General features: G+C 39.7%; 1 protein-coding gene across 5 annotated transcripts in view; it reads left to right on the top strand.

The window, feature by feature from the left end:
• Positions 1–14,482, top strand: part of PCDH15 (protocadherin related 15) — a 1,549,353-nt gene that overhangs the window by 297,254 nt on the left and 1,237,617 nt on the right. For all 5 annotated transcript variants that reach the window (XM_045040943.1, XM_045040941.1, XM_045040940.1 and 2 more), the window contains one exon: positions 8,699–8,776. The gene's annotated coding sequence lies outside the window, so the exon portion shown is untranslated. The remainder of the gene's footprint in view (positions 1–8,698; positions 8,777–14,482) is intronic.

Here is a 14,482-nt window from a genome sequence, read left to right on the forward strand (position 1 = left end):
TTTGGCTCAGGTCATGGTCACACAGTTCTTGGGTTTGAGCCCTGCATTGGGCTCTGTGCTGACAGCTCAGAGCCTGGAGCTGCTTCAGATTCTCTGTCTCCCTCTCTCTCTGCCCCTCCTCTGCTTGTACTCTGTCTCTCTCTTTCTCGACAATGAATATTAAAACATTAAAAGAAAAAATATATATATACAAGTTACAGGGCACCTGGGTGGCTCAGTGGGTTAAGCATCTGACTTCTGATTTAGCCTCAGGTCATGATCTTACGGTTTTGTGGGTTCAAGCCCTGTGTCGGGCTCTACGCTGACAGTATGGAGCCTGCTTAGTATTCCTTCTCTCTCTCTGTCAAATAAACAAACATAAAAATTAGAAAATGGCATAGGAGTTTTGCTAAAAGATAAACTGGGGCATATTAAACAGTTGGAGGTTTATTTGAGCATTCCTTGATTTGAAGAGGCAGCACCAAAGTGTATTAGAGCCCCCCTCCGACAGGAGGAGCTTGAACCAAGACTTTTATGAAGAAAAGGTGTACCCAAGGTAAGGGGATTATTGATTGCCCATAATTGAAAGCCTGGCTGGCTTCTGTGATTGGATGTCCTTAGCATTTGGATTGTGTAACCTTGATGCATTTACATGATTAGATTGTGGATTCATTCCATAGGCTGCCTTGCCATAAGAACCACCTCGGCCCTAGTCTAATTAATGGCCTTCTTGTTTAATTAATTCAATTAAGGTTTTCTGGGAGACCAGATAAATCTAGGAAGGTTGCAGAAGAGTGGGTCTAAATTTTCACAACCCTTTAAGAAAGGTATCCATTTGCATAGCCGGCGTGTCCCGTCACATAAAGGCACACAAACGTACTCGTACGTATGATCTAACACAGAAGAAACTTGGTCCTGTTTCATCATGTCCCCTGCTAACATCATGTGGTTCACTGATGTCTTACTGGGGCTTTGCCAATTGAAATACAGAGGTTCAGTGAGTTATTGATGGTAAAGCACAGCACTAAAAACATAGCCAGGAATGAGATCGTGTTTGTATTGCCAATTATAAAGCATAATCAACAGGGGCTCCTGGGTGGCTCAGTTGGTTAAGCATTCAACTTCAGCCCAGGTCATGATCTCACAGCTCATGGGTTCGAGCCCCGCGTTGGACTCTGTGCTGACAGCTCAGAGCCTGCAGCCTGCTTTGGGTTCTGTGTCTCCCTCTCTCTCTTCCCCTCCCCTGCTCATGCTCTCTCTGGAAAATAAACATTAAAAAAATTAAAAATAAGTTTTAAAACATAATCAATTATCTGCAGAATTAATACATTTTTTCCAGCATTTGTCAGATGTAATTCTGTGACTATTTGTATGAGAAAGTACGAACTGGATTCTGAATGAAAGCAAATGGTTGCTGGTCTCTGAAATAGGATTTTGCAGACTGTTGCCTAAATTTGCCGAAGACAAATATTTTTTGTAGATCTGTGTATTTACAAGGCTGTTAAAAAATATGTGAAACTGTTTCCAACTTGCAGAAAACAATGGCTTTTTCTAATAAAGCTTTCTCAAGCAGAGACAATCTAAAAGAAGTGCTTTGAATGGTACGTGTATCTAAATCCTGCCTTTACTTTAATGTATATGGGGTCCATCTCTCCTTTGTGCACCTGCATTTTTTTCTATTCTTTTTTTAACATTTCTTTGAGAGAGACAGAGTGTGAGTGGGGAGGGGCATAGAGAGAGGGAGACACAGAATCAGAAGCGGGCTCCAGGCTCGGAGCTGTCGGCACCAGACCCCGACGTGGGGCTCGAACTCACGAACCGTGAGATCGTGACCTGAGCTGAAGTCGGCCGCTCAACCGACTGAGCCACCCAGGCGCCTCTTTTTTGTTTCATTTTAATGATACCACACATATTCTATAAAACATAATTTACAGAAAGTGTGTTCTGTGCTAGCTCTCCCAGCAGGGGAAAGTAATGACAAGAGGCATACTCTTGAACTCTGCCGAAAATAATTTCATGGAGTTATTGTAGCATGCTGAGTATTAGAAGGCCTTTTAGACTTCAAACTGGTATTATAATGATTTATAATATCCAAATGCTCTGAAGTGGCCATCCATTGAGCATATTGTTATGCAAGATAGTCTCTAAGCTTTCTGCAAAGTCATATATTAATCACTTTGGTCCCAAACATGACCCTGTTCACCTAGCATCTGGTTCTGCGTTACTATGCTATCTTTTTCTATGTTAAAGCTATTAAGTCAAAAACCATGTTCATTTTAACACTTTTATACTCTTATTTTGAAAGAAAAAAATTACAATATATTTTTTAAATTTTTTACGTCTGTTTATTTCTGAGACAGAGACAGAACATGAGTGGGGGAGGGGCAGAGAGAGAAGGAGACACAGAATCAGAAGCAGGCTCCAGGTTCTGAGGTGTCAGCACAGAGCCCAATGTGGGGCTCGAACTCACAAACCGCGAGATCATGACCTGAGCCGAAGTCGGTCACTCAACCGACTGAGCCACCCAGGCGCCCCCAAAATTATAATATTTTGAGTAGACTAGTACTTGGGTTTAAGAAATGACACTAGTAAATAATTATAGTGGCTTTGACTTCTTTTCGTAACAAAGTATTATTTTTGTCATTAAAAATAATTTTGTTTTTAATGTTTATTTTGAGAAAGAGTCTGAGCCTGAGGGGCAGAGAGAGGGAGGGAGTGAGAGAGAAAAAAATGTGAGCAGGGGAGGGGCAGAGAGAAAGGGGGACAGAGGATCCAAAGCAGGCTCCGTGCTGTCAGCACACAGCCTGATGTGGGAACCTGATCCCACAACTGAAATCATGGCCCAAACCAAAATCAAGAGTTGGATTCTTAACCAACTGAACTACCCAGGCAACCATAACACCCTGCATTTTATATTGGTATTTTTTTTCTGAACTACAAATTTATTGAGTATGTTGGTATATATGTTTGCACTATGTATTTTTATAATTATGTCACTAAAAGTTAGTTTTCTAAGGATTTTTAAGGAAAACTATATTTTTTAAAGAAGGTTCAAAATAGTTTTCAAATTAAATGGCTTTTACTACTTGAATTCAAGAAGGTCTTTTCTATCACTAAAAAATTTGTTACCTTTTGCTTTATTTTCCTTTCTGGTTCCACCTACCACAGATGTGACAATTGTGTGACAAAGATCACCACTACTCAGCCATTCCAAGTCCTGAATGCAGTATTCTCTCCTAGATAAGCAATCAAATCCTCAATCACATAAAAACCCACTACGTAGTGACTGCTGTTAATTCTTGAGTTGAAGCCAGTGTCTACTTCTGATTTAAAATTGCATGATCTTGAATCACAGATCTGCAAGACATTTAAGAATTCATCAAGTTCAAAATGCCAACTGTATAAACTGGTAAATTAGATGGTAGTTAGGCAAAGAACTTTTGTCAAATGCTAAATAGCCACGTGGGCTGACACCCCTCCTTTTTTACTTAAACTCTTGCACCTCCACTTTCTCCCTCTGCCTTAGCCCATCATGGCTTAAAATGTGCAGAGATTTACGAAGCTGCATGACTTTGTTAGGGTGGTGATAAGAAAAATGCAATGACAGTAGCAACATAGGAGCTGTTAGGAATTTGAGATCGCACCTTGAACGTAGGAAAGTTGGATGTTAAGTGGTAGTTAGAGAAATAGTAAATTTTAACTCTGTGGTCTCAGTGCATAGAATGCATCGCTCTCTTAGCAGGGGCTGCGGGAAGAACGGAATTGCTAGTCTCAGAGCAGGTGCTGGAGGAAGAAGGGGGGTGGGAGATCGGCATTGCTCATGTTGAGTTTGAAATGATGATAGGCGTTCAAGTAGAATCGGAAACAGAATGCTGGAGGGATGTAGGCTGGAAATGCCATTTATGTCTTAGAATGCACTACCCTCTCTTTATTTAATCCTGTAGTGGAGACGAGGGGGGCAGGGGAGGTGGGTGGGCACTGTCTGCTCTCTGGGCCTTACCCCCACCTTCTGAGACACATTCACATGAGATAGAAGTTGAACCCTCCTGTCACATTATAAAACATCACAGCCCCATCTCCTCCTTCCCGCAGCGCCTAAACAACCGTGTGATTTGACTTTTGTACGATTGCGCATCTAGTGATGGCTGGTAACAGTACTTAAGCAGCAAAGTAAATCTGAGTATTATTTAATTCATATTATTTTTGTCTGACCTTTAAATACTTTTAGTATCCAGTTAATTACATTAATGTCCTCTACTCTTTTCACTTTGCACACATATACAACCATTCTTATACAGCAAAACACCATATAATTTCATACTTCTTTCCATTCTCATGTTTATACTCGTTTCAGAATTCAAAGTATCACCCTATTGTAGATGACATTTTCAGAGACTACAATTTGCTTTTTTTAACCTGTATTCTTTTACTGTGATAAATCCCCAAACACTTCCTTATTCAGGTATTATCAGATGTGGAGTGGTTGCTCAATTAGATCGCACCATAAATCTGTCTACAATTGTATATTTGGGGACACTGCTAAAGAGCTGAAATGCAGTGAAACGATACATCATATTGATTAAATGCTATACTACCATGTCCTAGAAGCCAGTCATGAGTAAGACTTTAAAAAGCACACACTAGGGGCGCCTGGGTGGCTCAGTTGGTTAAGCATCCGACTTCAGCTCAGGTCACGATCTCGCGGTCTGTGAGTTCGAGCCCCGCGTCAGCCTCTGGGCTGATGGATGGCTCAGAGCCTGGAGCCTGCTTCTGATTCTGTGTCTCCCTCTCTCTCTGCCCCTCCGCCGTTCATGCTCTGTCTCTCTCTGTCTCAAAAATAGATAAACGTTAAAAAAAATAAAAATAAATAAATAAAAATAAAAAGCACACACTCGTCTTCCTAACCAGTGATTCTAGACTTCGTTTGATTTCACTGGGTAACAGAGTTCCAAAATGCGGTCCAGAGTTGTATTCTGTAAATCAATAGACTCTTTATCCAGCAATTATTGGGGCAGTCCCAAGCAGGGAGAAAACCTTGGGTTTATCCCTGGTACTACACACAGCTCCAAAGGGGTACTGTTGAAGTATCAATCTAGGCAAATGGTTTTACATTTTAATATTCTCAGTAAATGAAATAGTGCAGGTCTTGGTACCAACCTAAGATGTTACCTTTATCCTGCCTCCTGATGTTTGAATAGGTATAAACTATTTACTGTAATTGGACACTCTAGGGATAACTATGAGTTCATTTGTATTTTTTATTTTTTTAATTGAAGTATAGTTGACACACACTGTTACATTAGTTCAGGCGTATTACACAGTGATTTCACAACTTTATACGTTATGTTGCACTCACCACACTTGGAGCTGCTGTCTTTCAGCACACGACGCTGTCACAGTATCACTGACTGTATTGCCTGTGCGGACCCTTTCCTCCCCACGACTTGTTCCTTCCATAACTGGAAGCTTGTGTCTCCCTCTCCTCTTTTCCCGTTTCGTCCTCCCTCCACCCCCTCTCCCCTGGCACCCATTTGTTTGTTCTCTGTATTTAGGGGCCTATTTTTGCTTTTTCTTTGTTTTGTGTTTTAGATTCCACACATAAGTGACATCATATAATATTTGTCTTTCTCTGGCCAGCTTAGCATAATATCCTCTAGGTCCATCCATGTCGTCACGAATGGCAAGATTTCATTTTTGCTTATGGCTGGGTAATGTTCCATTGAATATACATACCTCCTTTCTCCATTCATCTGTTGACGGACCCTTGGGCTGCTTCCATGTCTTGGCTATTGTAGGTAATGCTGCTATAAACATAGGGGCATATGTTTCGTTGGAATTAGTGTTTTTGTATTTTTGTGTGGATACCCAGTAGCGTGTCACCAGATCACAGAGTAGTTCTGTTTTACCTGTTTGAGGAACCTCCACACTGTTTTCCACTGTGGCTGCACCAGTTTGCAATCCCACCAACAGTGCACGAGGGTTCCTGTTTCTCTACATCCTTGCCAGCACCTGTTGTTTCTTGTGTTGTTGATTTTAGTCGTTCTGCCAGGTGGGAGGTGATATCTCATTGTGGTTTTAATTTGCATTTTCCTGATGATGAGGGATGTGGAGCATCTTTTCATGTGTCTGTTTGCCATGTGGATGCCTTCTTTGGCAAAAAGAAAATGTTGGTTTGGCTCCTCTGCCTACTTTTTAATCCGATTACTTACTATTTTGGCGTTAGGTTGTAGAAGTTCCTTATATATTTGGATACTACCCTTTTATTGGTTACATCATTTACAAATATCTTCTCCCATTTAGTAGGTTGTCTTTTTATTTGTTTATTGTTTTCTCCACTGTGCAAAATTTTCTATTTTGATGCAGTCCCAATAATTTATTTCTGCTTTTTTTCCCTTGCCTAAGGCAACCTGTCTAGAAAAAATGTTTCTATGGCTGATGTCAAAGAAATTACTGCCTGTGTTTTCTTCCAGAAGTTTTATGGTTTCAGGTCTCACATTTGGGTGTTTAATTCATTTTGAGTTTTTGTGTGTAGTGTAGGAAGTGGCTGAGTTTCATTCTTTTGCATGTTTGGGTCCGGTTTTCCCAACACTATTTGTTGAAGAAACTATCTTTTTCTGTTGTATATTTTTGCCTCCTTTGCCCACAATTGGCTGTATGGGTGTGAGTTTATTTCAGGGCTCCCTATAATGTGTACCGATTAATGTGTTTGTTTTTGTGCTGGGACCACACTGTCAGGCTCTGACTTGTAACTCCCCAAATGTAGGACTCCTGATGTAAGTACTAAAAAGGTAAAAATTTGAGTAATTACTTGGTCTTCAGAAATACAAGGATTAAGTATATGCACATTCATATGAAGTTAAGATTTTTTTTTACATAATTATAGTTTACATGTGATGAAATGATGCAAATTTCTGTTTAATTCATCTATCTCATCACACTGGAGGCATTACATACTACAAATCTTCTACTGTTTCTACTGTATTTTATAGAGCGTGTAAGCATTGCTCAGAAAGCGTGGTGAGCAGCCCCACTGTGTTACCCAGTAGACCCAAACTATAGTATAAAATGGTTTGTTTAAAGTGGGACTAATTAAGGGTTTAGCAACTACTCAGAAACATAAGGAACTTCTACGGAAAATCTAGATATTTCTCGTTCAAAGGAAGCTATCCTCAGAGCCCAAGTACAGTCAGGAGTTCACTGTAATAATTGCCCTGTTCTCTAGAGTCTTAGAGTTGTACTACAATGTCCCAGGTGCTACCAAGAGGCCAGAGTGGATGTGTAGGGTGGTGGTATTAATTCTGAAGATCTTGTCAAACCCTATCCCATAATTTGACTGGAAAGGTTCAAGGATATATTTTATATATTGATGTGAAGTTTATATTTTATTGTGAATAAATAGGTGAATATGCTGCTTATTTTTTTTAAATTTTAAAAAGATCCTATTTGTCCTTAAAGTTAGATATTTTGTAATCCTCAAAGAGATACAAAAATTGGCTTTTGTGCATTTCCTAATTTTTAACTTGTATAGAAATTTTTTTATATATTCAAAAAACACACTATTGTCAAATTTCAATTGTATCTTCCAGATTTGTATTTATCTCATTTCTTATGAGACGACTTGCTACTATTGAATGTAAATCATTTTAGAAACATTCTTTAAAATTTTTGTGCATTTATTTCCACTTAATTAGAAATTCACAAAGTTTGTGAGAAATATTTTGCCATAAATTAAGTGCATCTGTTAACTTCATATTCTATGGAGTTTCAAGAAAACATGTTTCAGTGTTTTAAACTATAGCTTTTTCTGTGTATTTCTGTGCCTGTTTTGTAATATGTGCACACTCAGTACAGTACTAGCTTTTGGACTTTAAGAGCTATGAATAATTAAGACCTGTTCTTCCACTTTGAGGAAGATTAAAGCCCAGTAGGACTAATGTCAGTTCCTAAAATGCCTTAAGATTTTGCATTGCAGTATCAGAAAACCCATTTCTCCTTTGAAAACATGTAGATGTGCGATTTGTGAACTTAAGGTAATAATGGTGTGATTTAACATTCTGAAAATTAAATTTGGTGTAGGCTCAAAAGTTGCCTTCAATCTGTACAGTTGTCCTTATTTGTCTTGAATATATTTACCATATCATAAAACACCGCATTTTTAAAGTGTCATTGAAGGAGAATGTATACTGTGCTACCTTGCTAGCACTCTGGTAAAATAGAAAATAAAATTTTGCAGGTGAAAGTAATTTTCTGTTTCTAAAGTAAAGAATATAACCCAGAACACTTAGGATGGGATGCATACATAGAGTTAAGTTTTTGTTTTGTTTTTTAAAGTTTCTTTATTTATTTTGAGAGAGAGAGAGAGAGAGTGAGCGAGCGCACACATGAGTGGTGGTGGTGGTGGGGAATCTCAAGCAGGCTCTGAGCTGTCAGCTCAGAGCCCAACACATGGCTCGATCTCACAACCATGTGATCATGACCTGAGCTGAAGTCCGACATTTAACTGACTGAGCCACCTGGGAGCCCCACAGAATTAAGTTTTAAGTAGGAAGCATGCTATTTCCCAAACTTACATGCATGATTGTAAGATTTACTCTTCAGGATGTTCACTAATTCACTGCAAACATACATATAATCTATAAGAAAATGAATCACTCTTGTGTTTTACACTTGATTGAAGTCTGTTTTTGATGTGACGTTGATCAGTAACTCTGTCCTCTAGGACAATGGAAACATCATCATTTACTAGAAGCACTTGAAGTTTCCAGAACCCATGGTGACAGAAGGACAAGACAGCAGGGTGAGTAGCGGTTATGTTTCTCTTCAAATTATATCCTTTATATAATATCTTGTCTTCTCTTTTATATCATATTTTGTCTTCTGTATTTTATAGAGTGTGTAAGCATTACTCTGAAAGCATGGTGAGCGCCCCACTGTGTTACCAAATAGACCCAAACTATAGTACAAGGTGGTTTGTTTAAAGTGGGACTAATTAAGGGTTTAGCAACTACTCAGAAACATAAGGAACTCCTACGGAAAATCTAGATATTTCTGGTTCAAAGGAAGTTATCCTGAGAACCCAAGTACAGTCAGGAGTTCACTGTAAACGTTTTTTACATTAAGTTCATTATGTTACATACAGAGTTTACTGTTCAGGCCCGCCTCCCCTTCTCTCAGTAGTTGTGTGCATGTCTGACTCAGCTGAGCCAGAAAGAGAGAAAAGAGTTAATCACAGAGTCTATAAAGTCTCTCCCCAGAGAAGTGAAAAGCCGGTATTTTCTCTTTTAATACATTAAAACAAAGCAAACCTTCTATCCAGTTTAAATGTATTATTCTTCATTGATTGTCTCCTTCTCTTGGAGGACGTTCTGGCAGTAAAGCTGTGGACACATTGCATCCATCACCATGTGTCAGAGGGCCACCAGGTCGATGGCTCTTTTTGAACTTTGCTGTTTCAGAAAACCATAGCTGAGTGTTATAGGCAGAAGTTTGACATTTTCAGGATGAAAATCAATTTTCTTTTATGTGTTTCTGAAGTGAGCTTGTGCTCTGATTGCAGGAGAAATGGTTTGGCTTCTGGAATTTTGGAGTTGCAAAATAGGAATTAAGATAAAATTTGGCTAACAGTCACATCAGTGACAGCGAGGAGAAATATATTTTAGCAGTCTCATAATGTGTTAAATCCATGGAGGGAGAATCAGAAATAGAAACTTAGGGAAATAAGCAGAGAATAATTTCTTCCCAATTGAGGTAGTAAGTAGTGAATGAAATTTTTGTTTAAACTTTAGCTTAGTTAAAGGTATAACCTGGTGTTTCAGAAAAACAAATACTCTTAAGAAATGCATCATTGTAATTTGCATTTTATGGCAATAAGTTTATATATAGCATGTGTATATACATGTCTGCTTATTTTTTTTAATTCCTTTTGCTTTTAGTAGAATGTAGGCTCCAGAGAGATAGAGAACTCGTTTCTCTTAAGTATGGCATGGGAGGCACTCATAAATATTTGCTACCTTAATACTTTAAAATATTAAAAATAATATTTTACAATGTTATGTTTTTATAATGTCAGTATAAATATGACATAAAGCAATTTTGGAATAGATTTATAATATTTTGAACATGTGAAGAGTTGAAATAACTTTCCTTTGTCTGTAATTATGACTTAACTTTTTTATGACTTCAATTTTTAAATATCTTCTCAAGTTGTAAAAGTGCTAACAGCACTTCTTCGTATACATAAGATGTCTGTGTTAAGTATGTCGAAACGCATGTGAGGCTTTATATTTCAAACAGTAGCTCAATTTCTCATGTAAGCCCATTTAAATTTCTGTGAAAGAACATATTTCAGATAATAAATTTTTCATGCAAAGGCACGTAATTTTTTTTAAGTTATGATTCCATTTTGTTGATGAATGCATAGAAGCATGGGAGTAATCATAGAAAAGAGACAAACTTCATGTCCTAGAGTTTCTTACTGTTTCCAGTTCAAGGTAAGTTCACAATGAATTTTCTGTCTCCGAGCGTTCAAGGACATGTGATGTAAATATCTTTTTGAAGAATTATTAATAACATGGATGTGTGTGTTTGCACGTGTATGTGGTAGATGGGTGGGCATTCCTGGAGCTCTGTCCAAGTTTCCAGCACACACGCTCAGATGCAGCCATCCTCAGTTCTCTGCTGGGAGAATAAGTGTCTGTCCTATGCACCCCTGCACTTGATAAGTGCTCGTCCAGTGCACCTTCCCCCCACTACCAGCACTTATATGGTAGGAGCGTGTTCAAAGGTCAAATAATAAAGATGAGGCCATTACAGTTCTCAGTACAGGTAAACTGGGTCATCATAGAAAAATATAGAACATATTGTGTTCGATATTTTGTAGAAATATGTTCTAAATATGTTCTAAAATGTAGAACATATTATGTGTTTTTAAATAAATTTAGGGAATAGTTTTGTCCTGATTTACAGAAAGGAAAACTGTTTCTCTCCTTGAGCCATCGGTACACTGTTGGTGTACAAAAAAATCAGAACACAATCGGGTTGGAAAGGACTTTCTTAATTCGGCAGAAACTTTCTCAATATATACTTTCTCGATATATACTGCAACTAAGCTTTCTAAGATGTTACCTGCCCTATGCTCAGATGTATTAATTTCTTAAAGCATTTTGCATACCTTATGTAACTTTTTCAAATTATTTTTAGTTAAGCATCACATTAAATATATTCAACAGGTAAATTGTTCAAAGCAACATTACTTTTATGGGCGTCATTGGTAGTGTTCTCAGTTATATTCATAGGACGATGACGCAGAATACTGACCAAAGGGAATGTGTGAGACGCTGTCATGAAGGGACTCTGTGGAACAGGGCGAGTCCAGGAGCATCGCTGCCAGACTGTGGCCCAGAGGTCCTTGAGTGGGCTCACGTGGGCAGGCTTTCCTTGTCAGAAATGTTGTTCCCTTGAAAGCCTCCGTTAGATGACACCAAGCCGAGGGGCTGAGATCCAAACTGGAGTCTGACTCCAGAATCGTAGCAGGTTCTACGGCGCCGTCTTTCCTCAAAAAACAGGAAGGCATCTGGGCTGGGGTGAGAGTTCGTACCTGGGTTGCGTGATTTACAAATCTGAGGCTGCATGTCTTTGCATATTGAATTTGCCTTTGTGAGATCATCCCAGGTCGTCTCTTTGGAGTACACATGTGTCAGCTACGAGTATTTTTGTATCTGTTGGATGAAACGAATGGACTCACCAAATAATTTATGCACACACCTAAGCCTCTGGGAAAATAATACTTTTTATTTAGCTTCTTTTTCAGCCGTCAACCTGTTTACTCAAGTTGGAGAAATGGTTTGTTTAAAGCGGTATAAGTGAGGCCAACTATATTTTGTAAAGGAAGCATTGAGGTTGAAGAAGGCAGTAATTTAAGAATGAAAAGAAAATACAGCAAGAGGCGTCTACATCTAACGGGGTCTGTAATTGTGTAACCAATCACGTTAATGTACCTAAAGCCTGGTATTTCTGGCTCCCTTTAAATTACATTAAATAATTTTAAATCTTAGAGCATGGATTCTCTCCTCAAGTACATTTGTGGCTGTTTTGATGTTAATTATCCACATCACTCCAATAATTACCACACGAGGCGTGCTATAACTTCTACTTTAAGGAAGCATAAGCAGTCCTTGTATCATGGGCCAGGCGGTTTGCTAAGTGGCTTAATTGTATCAGAGGAAATCACTAGAATAATAAGTGAATTCACAGAGAGGTAGATATTATCAGATGAGAGCAGTACTGCAGTTTGGTTAAAAAAAATATTTTCTTGTGGTTTTCTAAAGCTTCATTTGCCCACCTGGAGATCCCCAGATGCCTGGGCCTGAGATACAATCCATTAAATAGATGCCTGTCTGCAACACATCTTGGGAACTTGGGGGTGATACGAAAATCGGCAACACATAATAGGAATACATATGGTATAGAACAGAAACCGTAGGCTCAGAGCTGTTCTGCCATTAAAAAGGAACCATGAAAATTTGTTTCTCTCTATTTTTTTTTTTTTTTTTTTTTACTATTTAGGTGTTATTACTTTTAACCTAATAGCAAGATTTTGTACTCTTTTTTTTTTCCTATAAAGGACCAGATTAAATACTTGAGGCTTTGTGGGCTGTGTGGGTCTCTTTGGTGACTATTTGAATCTGCTTTTGTAGGACAAAAGTGGGCTTAGATCTTACGTAATAAACAAATGAGTGGCTGTGTTCCGATAAAACTTTATTAAAACAGCCTGTGGGCTGGATTTGGCCTGTGTGTAGAATCTGCTAGTCTCTGCTAATAAGATGCAGAGATACTTCTGGAAATTTCTATCATCTATCTCTATCATCCCTCTATCATATCTATATCTATATATCTATATCTATATCTATATCTATATCTATATCTATATCTATATCTATATCTATATCAGAGAGTGATCAGAAGCATGTGGGGGGGGGGGGAGGAAGGGAGAGAGAAAGAGAGAGAGAGAGGGAGAGAAACCCAAGCAGTCTCCATGCTCAGCATGAAGCCCAAGTGGGGTTTGATCCCACGACCCAGGGATCATGACCTGAGCAGGAATCCAGTCAGATGCTGAACCACCTGAGCCACCCAGGCGCCCTGGACATCTCTGTTCTTGAGAAAAGTCCTTTATTCATCTATAGCAAACCCTCTAGAAGTTACACTTTCAGGATATAACCTGTCTTCATTGATAACTATCATCCCCGGTGAGTACGTAGCAGTAAAGAGGACATTGATGAAGGGAATCGCTTTTTATAGGAAATCAACTCTTTCAACCTGGCCACCCACACTGTGGCATTAATATTACCCCTGTGCTGGGTACTGGACAGCTAAGGAGGATGAGTTACATGCTTCTGTTTCCTCAGTGAACTTTACGTCCACTGGGAGTGTTGGTGATAATTTTGCACAGGGCAGGGATTGCAACTGGCACACAGAAGAATGGGAAAAAGGGTGTGATGGTGTCACATGAACATTAAAATGTTTTCCGAGGAGATTAAAAGGAACAACAGCAACAAAAAGACTGGTTACAGGTGATGGACGAAGCGTAATGTAGGAGAGATCGTGCAGATAGGCTTGCAAAGATCATGCCCAGCCTTCAGCAGGTCGCACCACAGCAGGGGAGGATAGGGAGAGAACTTGGGTGCTGTTGTAAGGGTGTGGGCAAGGAGGAGCTGCAGCAAGGGGGAAAGCGGGTTCCTCCTGCAGCAGACAGTAGGTGGCAGAAGGTGTGAGACTGAAACCTAAGTCAGTCCCCGCAAGGTGCTTATGATCCAAGGGAAATGCCAGCCTCCCGGAGGATGCTAGGAGGTAGAGACACAACTTCCTATTGGATTAAGGGATACCCACTCGCCCTCAGGCAAGGACAGTGCAAGTTTACATTGCGGGGACGATACCTTTTATCGCCTCTTCTAAGTTGTAGCAAAAAGCATACTTATCCTTTAAGTGGTTTTGAGAATTTCAGCGACCAAAGAGCATAATCTGGATATTTGGGGACTGAATGAATATAAGTAGCAGTTCAGTCTACAACACGCCCCTCTGCACCCCAACACAGGTCCAGTGTCTGTCACCCCTAGTGTGCCTTCAGCCCTGCACACACGTCGGGACTCGGGGCTTCCTTTCTGTTTCCTTCGCTGTTCTGCTGTGCTGCTCATGTTCTGCTCTCGCCCAGCCCTAGAGCAAGAAGTGGGCAGGACTGTCCCTGGTGTCAACCCTCTTCCCTGAGGAGGTTGGGGGGGGGGGTGGAGGGAGGTGGGAGCTGGCCTGGCCGGAAATGTGACCCCCCTCTCTCCACTTAAGTTCTGTGGCCCAGAAATGGGTCAGATGGCCACACCTTTGGCAGGAGAAATGGGAAAATGCCTGTTTGGCATTCTTGCCTTTCACATAGGAAGTGAAAGGGGACGAGAAGATTCAGTCACTTCAGACGTGCACGCGGAGAGCTACGGGGATTTTGAAGCATTTGTACGAA

This window comes from Felis catus, chromosome D2 (genome assembly GCF_018350175.1).
Source record: "Felis catus isolate Fca126 chromosome D2, F.catus_Fca126_mat1.0, whole genome shotgun sequence".
Classification (NCBI taxonomy): domain Eukaryota; kingdom Metazoa; phylum Chordata; class Mammalia; order Carnivora; family Felidae; genus Felis; species Felis catus.